At 34.1% G+C, this 8,627-nt stretch overlaps 1 pseudogene; it reads left to right on the top strand.

Moving 5' to 3' along the window:
• Positions 1 to 771: 771 nt before the first annotated feature.
• Positions 772 to 1,310, top strand: LOC101141755 (ferritin heavy chain-like; annotated as a pseudogene).
• Positions 1,311 to 8,627: the final 7,317 nt, after the last annotated feature.

The raw sequence follows: 8,627 nt of genomic DNA, 5'->3' as shown, positions 1-8,627 counted from the left end.
CTCCACTGCCCTCCAGCCTAGGCAACAGAGTGAGAATCTGTCTCAAAAATAAAAATAAAAATAAATCAATGTAGTATCAGACTTATATGTAGAAATTAAATATTTGACAAAATAACATGAAATTATAAGGAGAGAAATTAAAATTTATTATTTTAAGATTCTTAACATACAAACTAGTATATTATCAGTTGAAGATAGTCTGCAATAATTTAAAGCTATATACTATAAACTCTAAAGCAACCATTAATATAGCAAAATTGAAAATATGAAGTTAATAGGGCAACAAAGGAGATAAAATGTAATTTTAAGAAATATACAAATAATTACAAAAAGACAGCATAATAGTAAAAGAGAATGAACAGATAAAACAATTATAAAACAAACACCAAGCTGAGAGACTTAAACCTAATCACACAATAATCACACTAAATGTAAATGGTCCAAATACCCCCATCAAAAAGGAGAGACTGTCAAATAGATAATGAAAATTCAAGACCTAACCACAAAAAAACACACTTAGAATATAAAGTCACAGATAGGGTAAAAGTGAAAGAATGACAAAAGAAGAGACATTCTTTGCCAAGAGTCCTCGGGGTTTCCTGCTTCTGCAGTGCTTGGACGGAATCCAGCGCTTGTCCCCCACCCAGGCCAGCTGCCCATAGCCAGCCCTCCGTCACGTCTTCACTGCACCCTCAGACCACCCCAAGGCCCCCGCCCGCCGCTCCAGCGCCACGCAGCCACCGCTGCTGCAGCCTCTCCTTAGTCATTGCTATGACGACCGCATCCAACTCGCAGGTGCGCCAGAACTACCACCAGGACTCAGAGGCCGCCATCAACCTCCAGATCAACCTGGAGCTCTACGCCTCCTACGTTTACCTGTCCATGTCTTACTACTTTGACCGTGATGATGTGGCTTTGAAGAACTTTGCCAAATACTTTCTTCACCAATCTCATGAGGAGACAGAGCATGCTGAGAAACTGATGAAACTGCAGAACCAACCAGGTGGCTGAATTTTCCTTCAGGATATCAAGAAACCAGACTGATGACTGGGACAGTGGGCTGAATGTGATAGAGTGTGCATTACATTTGGAAAAAAATGGAATCAGTCACTACTGGAAATGCACAAACTGGCCACTGACAGAAATGACCCCCATTTGTGTGACTTCATTGAGACACATTACCTGAATGAGCAGGTGAAAGCCATCAAAGAATTGGGTGAACGTGACCAACTTGCACAAGATGGGAGCACCCAAATCTGGCTTGGCAGAATATCTCTTTGACAAGCACACCCTGGGAGAAAGTGATAATGAAAGCTAAGCCTCAGGCTAATTTCCCCATAGCTGTGGGGTGACTTCCCTGGTCACCAAGGCAGTGCATGCATGTTGGGGTTTCCTTTACCTTTTCTATAAGTTGTACCAAAACATCCACTTAAGTTCTTTCGATCTGTACCATTCCTTCAAATAAAGAAATCTGGTACCCCCCCAAAAATATAAAAGAATGACAAAAGATAGCACATGTGAATACAAATAAAAAGTAAGCTACTGTGGCTATATTCATATCAGCCAAAGTAAATTTCAGAGTAGAGAATATTACCAGTAATAAAGATGATTATTTCATAGTGATAAAGGGGTCAATTCATGAAAAAGACATAATCCTAAACCTAATACAACAGTTCAAAATAAATGCAGCAAAAACTGGAAGGAGAAAGAAACAGATCTCCAATTACAGTCAGAGATTTCAATCCTCTTTCTCAATAAATGGCAGACTAATTAGCTAGAAATCAGTAAAGATATAGAAAATTTGAACAGTATCAATCAGTTTGACCTAGACCCTTCACCCAAAAACAGCTTTCTGTGAAGTGCACACTGAACATTTTCCAAGATGGAATACATTCTGGATCACAAGTAAGTCTCAACAAATTTGAAAGCATTCAGATCACACAAAGTATATTCCCTGAATAAAAAGAATTAAATTAGAAATCAGTTAAAACATTTAAAAAATAAATCTGATAACTACTGTTCTACTCTCTACTTCTAAGAGATCAACATTTTTAGGGTCCACATACATAGAATTTTATCTGTCAAGTTTTTAAAACAAAAATAAGTAAATATGGCAGTTCTATTAAAAGATAAATCAATAACATAAAGATATCTGAAAAATTCCTCCAAATAATTGGAAACTAAATACCATACTTCTAAAAATAAATAAGAAGAGTTACTGAAAAGCATTTGGAACTGAATGAAAATTTTTAAAGAACAAGTTAAATATATGTGATACCACTAAAGTAGCATCTATGAAGAAATTTATAGCACTAAATGCTTATAATGTAAAAGAAGAAAGTTATCAAATCAATTATCTCAGCTTCAGACTTAAGAAACTAGAAAAAGAAGAGCAAATAAAATCCAAAGCCACTAGAATAAATGCTGTAATTTTTAAAGGGCAGAAATCAATGAAAACAAAGTAGAGAAAAAAACAACAAAACAAAAATGTTATTATTTGAATAAAGAATAAAATTGAAAGACTTTGTCCAGACTGATCAAGAAAAAAAGAGTGAAGATACTAATCTTTTATCTGTTAGATTGGATTTTTAGTTAAAAATTTTCTCAGAAAATTCAGAACTAGATGGATTCACTGATGAATTCTACTAAACACCTAAGGAAAAAAATACAATTCTATGCAAATTCCTCCAGAAAATTTAAAACGGAGGGAAATGTTCCAACTCATTATTGGAGGCCATCATCATGCTATTACCAAATCCAGACAAAGCTATTATCGGAATAGGAAACTACTGGCCAACATCCTTCGTTAACATGGATGTAAAAATTCTAAACAATATTTTAGCAAATCAAATCCTATAACATATAAAAAAAGATGAGGCATCATGACAAAGTGACATTTATACCAGGAATGTCAGATTGGTTTAACATTTACAAATCAATTAATGTAATTCACTATACTAACAATCAAAAAAAGAAAAACCATATAATCATTTCAACAGACATACAAACAAAGCATTTGACAAAATCCCAAATCCATTTGTCATAAAACTCTCAACAAACTAAGACTAAAACAGAACTACCTCAACTTGATAAAGGGCATTTACAAAGAACCTACAACAAACATTATATTTATAATATTTATTAGTGAAAGGCTGAAAACTTTCCCCCAAACATCAGAAACAAGACAAAGATATCTGCTATCACCAATTTTATTCAACATTGTACTGGAATTTCTACTCAGAGAGAGAGAAAGAAAAAGGCATAAGAAACAAGTAAAACTGTATTTGCAAAAAAACATGGTTCACAAAGGTATAACTGGAAATCTGATAATATCTACCAAGAGAAAAAAATCTACAGAATTTATCACTGAATTTAGGAATGTTTCAGGACACAAAATCAAAATACAAAAATCAATTGTACTTCTCTATATTATTGATAAACAATCAGGATTTGAAACTTCAAAATAACATTATTTGCAATAGCATCAGAAACAAAGTAAGGAGAGATAAATTTGACAAAACATGGAAGTTCTGTACAGTGAAAACTTCAAAATGTCACTGAAAGAAGCCCTAAATAAATAGATACACCATCTTCTTGAGTCAAATGACTCAATATTTCTAAGATATCAAGTCTAAAAAGTGACCTACAAATATTATGAATTTTCATTTATAATCCCAGCATGGGATTTTTTGTAGAAAATGACAAACTGATTCTTAATTTATAGAAAATAAAAGGACCTAGAATAGCCAAAAACACCTTTGAAAAAGAGTAAATTTAGAGAATTAACATTACCTGATGTCAAAGCTCATTATGAATCTGCATGTGTGGTATTGGTATAAAGATGAATTCATCAATGCTACAGAATATAGATCCCCAAAATACACACACACACACACACACACACACACACACACACACATATATGTGGGAAACTGGTTTTTGACAAAATTGCAAAGGCATTTCTGTGTAAATAGAATAGTCTTTTCAAAAAATCAGAAAATAATACTGGAATAATTAGATATCCATATGCAAAAAAACCCCAACATCAATCCATACCTCACGTTATATACAAAATTTGCCCCAAAATAGATCATAGACCTAAATGCCAAACCTAAAATTACAAAGCTTCTAGAAAAAATAGGTATCGGCACAAACTTATTAGCTACAATACCTAAGTACAATCTGTGACAGAGAAAATTGATAAATTGAACTTTATTGAAATTAAAATTTTCTGTCACAGTGCCTTCAGAAGATAGTTAATGGAATGAAAAGGAAAACCACAGGCTGTGATAAAGTATTTGCAAGTCACATATCTGTTAAAAGACTTATACCCAGAACATATAAAGAACTCTCAAAACTCAGTAATAAGAAAAAAAATTCCAATAGAAGTATGAAATTATGGACAAAAGACCTGAACAGACATTTCCCCAAAGAAGAAAAATGATGGCAAATAAGCACATAAAAAGATGTTCAATCTCATCAGTCATTGTAGAAACGTACCACAATGAGGTACTGTTACACATCTGTTAGAGTGGCTGATTTGTTTTTTTAATTGACCATATCGGGCAGGGTTTGGAAAAGTAGTGAAAAATCTGGAACTTTCATACACCACTTATGAAAATAGAAAATGCCACAAACTTTGGAAAACAGATTAGCAATATCTTTAAAAATTAAATATACACCCATCATATAATCCAGCCATTCCTCTGTTAGTTATTTACCCAAGAAAAATGAAAGCATAAGTCCACAAAAATACTTGTACATAAAGGTTCCTAGCATCTTTACTTGCAATAGTCAAAGCCTTAATGATCAAATGCTCATCCACAAATAGATAAACAAGCTACGGCACATCCATATAATGGAATATTATTTAGCAATAAAAGGGAATGAACAATGTTGGTACACACTGCATATGGATGATTCCATTTACATAACTTTCTTTAAAAAGCAAACTAATATATAGTGAGAGAGTAAATGACTGGTTGCTTAGATAGTAGGAGGACACAAAATAACACAGAAGAACACAAGGTAACTTTCGATTGTATAGTTTTCATTATTTTATTTATGGTGATGGTTTCACAAGTGTCTGTAAGTTTCAAAATTTATCAAACTTTATAACGTAAATACATGCGGCTTACCGTATATCAGTTATATCTCAACAAACCTTTTTTTAAGTAATCAGACTTCAAATACCAATCTTTTCTCCACTGTCCTCCCACATCTGACATGCAAGTATTCAATTAAATGAGTATTTATTGACCCCACTATGTTCCAGATCCTGCATTTGGCATTAAGAATACAAAGAAAAATAAGTGGGCTTTTGGAAAGCTTATTTTTAAAAAATAAATGTATATGTAGATCAAATGGTAAGCACTGCTAAATCCCATTTCTGGTTCCACTTTATGTCTCTGTCCTTGTTTCTTTCCTATGCTATATGATTGTATTTTCTGTATTCTTGATTCTCCTTGAATTATCTCTCAAACAAGATGAGATACAAATAAATATAAATAATTATTCAAATGGCTAAAACATGAGATTTGTCCTCAAGAAATCTGCAGCAAAGAACAGTCTGGCTTTCTCTTCAGGTACTTTGCATCTAGTGGAGAGAGTAGACATGTACACTAATAATTATGCTGCAAGTTTTGATTTGTTAATATTATGAAGATATTAATACATTTAATCTGTAAATGTGTATAAATTTTATAGGAGGGAGCACTGGAAGGTTTAATTCGGACAATGCCAATACAAGTTTACAGAGAAGAGAGAACTTTCCATTGGGTTTTGAAGGTTCTGCTGATTTTTCAATGGGCAGAGGTGGAGGAACAGTCTGAGCAGAGAGAACATCATAAACAAAGGAGTGAATGTGAGAAAGTTCAGCATATGTTCTTAGGCTAAAGAATAGTTTAATCAGATGAGATAGACACCCAACACTAGTACTAGCCTCGTGGCATTTGGGGATTATTTAACCTCTTTAGGTTCCAGCGCCCTTAACTATGAGGTGGGAATATTTACACTATTACATCTACCTAAAGAGTTTCTTAAAAGGCCTAAAAAAGAAGTGATGAACCCAAACCACTTAGCATTGTGCCTGGCACAGACCAAATGCTTACAAAACCGGTAGCAGTTATTATTAGCATGAGGTTAGAATCCAAGGGAGCACAAGGAAAAGAAAAATTTATATCAGTGACATATTTTTATTTATTTTTTATAGTGACAAGTTGTTACCCCTAGTACCTTCATGAATGTATACATTCAATTATACTATGACATCATTCTTTCTAAAACAAAGTTCTGACTTCACCTGGTCTGCTAAAAAAAAAAAAAAAAAGTATTAACAATGTGAGGGGTGGGAAGGGGAAGCACAGATGGCAATTTCATGCTTGAGAATTCAATCCTTCTCATTTGGGTTGAAAAGATAAAACAGACCTTATGGATCTCTTCCTCTATTAGTGTGTCTTTGACTATAAAAATATATAATAATCTCATCATAATTTACAGTTGCATAATTCTAAATCTTGTTTTTTAAGTTCATAGAATCGTATTTCTTAAAAGGATCATCTTTTCCAACTTCACATTTTTAGGCCAATAATAGAATAAACAAAAATTCCTTGAACAAAGCTACCAACAAACAAATAAAAGCTCATTTGCAACTTGCTGCATACTACATTCTGATTTCATTTACAGGAGTCTCAGACAAAGAAGATCACCATAACTCTCAAAACGGTTGTGTCATTGACAATTAAACATAAGTTGAGAATGGCCGCAACAAAAACCTGAATAGACATTCATTCACGTGTCTGGTATGATAAGGCATAATCTAGCCTGAAGGGAAGGAGATTGAGTAGATCAGAAAAAGTAACAAGATTTATTTGCTCTAAGACTAACTATATGCCTAGTAAGGCAGTGGTATACTGTTAAAGATTTACATGTTTGCAAAACTAGAAGTTATCATAACCATATTAACTTTCCTTCATTTTTCTTTCCCAGTTCCACCCTTGCATTTCTATCCCCAGTCTATATGATCTCTGGAAACATTGTTGATGAAATATTCTAAGAGTGCACTCCCGGAGACCAGTAGTTCTTGCTTAAGCAATTTTTTTTCTTATAAAAACAATGAATTACATAAATTCTTTTAATTCATGAACAGAGGCATTCAATCTTAAATATGATACATTTTATAGATATAGATAAAACACTTGAAAATTTAGAGTTATTGAGAGGGCAGCAAACCTGTAAAAAGGAAGTATATTAATAATCCAACAAACTGATTATCATGATTAGGTTTTAAAAACAGAATATTCCATAAGAAAACAAGGAAAGGGGTTCTAAACATAAGCAAAGGCCTTGCTTCCAATGACATTCTTTTTTCCGACATGGAACACCTATACAGATAGATGAGATAGAGATGCAGATTTTTTTCCTATCCAGGAAGTTTAAGAAATGCCTCTGGAACTTTCCATATTAGCAGACCAAGCTGAGAGCCTGAAAAATTTAGTGGGGTGTAGAAAATTCGTATAACCCTTTTAACACAGGATCTATTTCAGTAAAGACTTGAAAAGTAAGAGAGATACAGGTTTCATTCCACTTTTTATAAATACATATATTCCAAATAGAAGAGGTGAGATAACCAGAATGATATTTTATTAAACAACACATAGCATTTAATTTGTACCAGAAACACATAGAAGCATTTCACAAGTACTATCATTTAAGTGAACCTTTAAGACAACCTTAAAATGAAGTTTCCATTATTATCTCCAATTAACAGATGAGAAAACCAAGACACAGAAAAGTAAAAACAAAACAAAACAAAACAAACGAACAAACAAAAAACACTTGTCCAGGCTCACATGACTATTAAATGGCAGAACTGAGTTTTGAACCCAGGCCATTTGTCTGCAAAATCCATATTTGTAATCACTTCATTGCTGCTTATTTTTCTTTAGAAGAGCTTCTGATTGGAGATAATCTTTGAACATTTCTGCCTGTTACAGAACGCCAAAAGAAATTTTATTTGTATGACAGAGACTATTCTACATGCAAAATCAATATTCCTATGGGGAAATTTCCCTAGCAACTAGTTTAAAATGCCTTTTTAGGCCAGGGCTCATGCCTGTAATCCCAGCACTTGGGGAGGCCAAGACAGGGAGATCACCTGAGGTCAGGAGTTTGAGACCAGCCTGGCCAACATGGTGAAACCCCATGTCTACTAAAAATACAAAAATTAGCCTAGTGTGGTGGTGCATGCCTGTAATCCCTGCTACTCTGGAGGCCGAGACAGGAGAATCACTTGAGCCTGGGAGGTGGAGGTTGCAGTGAGCCGAGATCATGCCACTGCACTCCAGCCTGGGTGACAGAGTGAGACTATGTCAAAAAAAAGAAAAAAAAAAAGAGCCTTTTTAATTACTAATCACTTCAGAATGACTGCTCAAGGGGTTAATAATCTTCCACCTCCCTTTAGGAGAGAGAGATAGGTGATAAACAAGTATATGACTCATTGATTTTATAAACATTTCTGGGAGGCAGGTGGTATGCTTGCTTTACAGGTGAAAACAGAGGCATGGAGCCATTCAGCGACTACTCCATGACACACAGATTCTTTACAGACAGATCCTTCACAACGCGCT

This window comes from Gorilla gorilla, chromosome 5 (genome assembly GCF_029281585.2).
Source record: "Gorilla gorilla gorilla isolate KB3781 chromosome 5, NHGRI_mGorGor1-v2.1_pri, whole genome shotgun sequence".
Classification (NCBI taxonomy): domain Eukaryota; kingdom Metazoa; phylum Chordata; class Mammalia; order Primates; family Hominidae; genus Gorilla; species Gorilla gorilla.
Note: the sequence above shows the minus strand (reverse complement) of the source record. Positions and strands in the feature narration are given on the sequence as shown.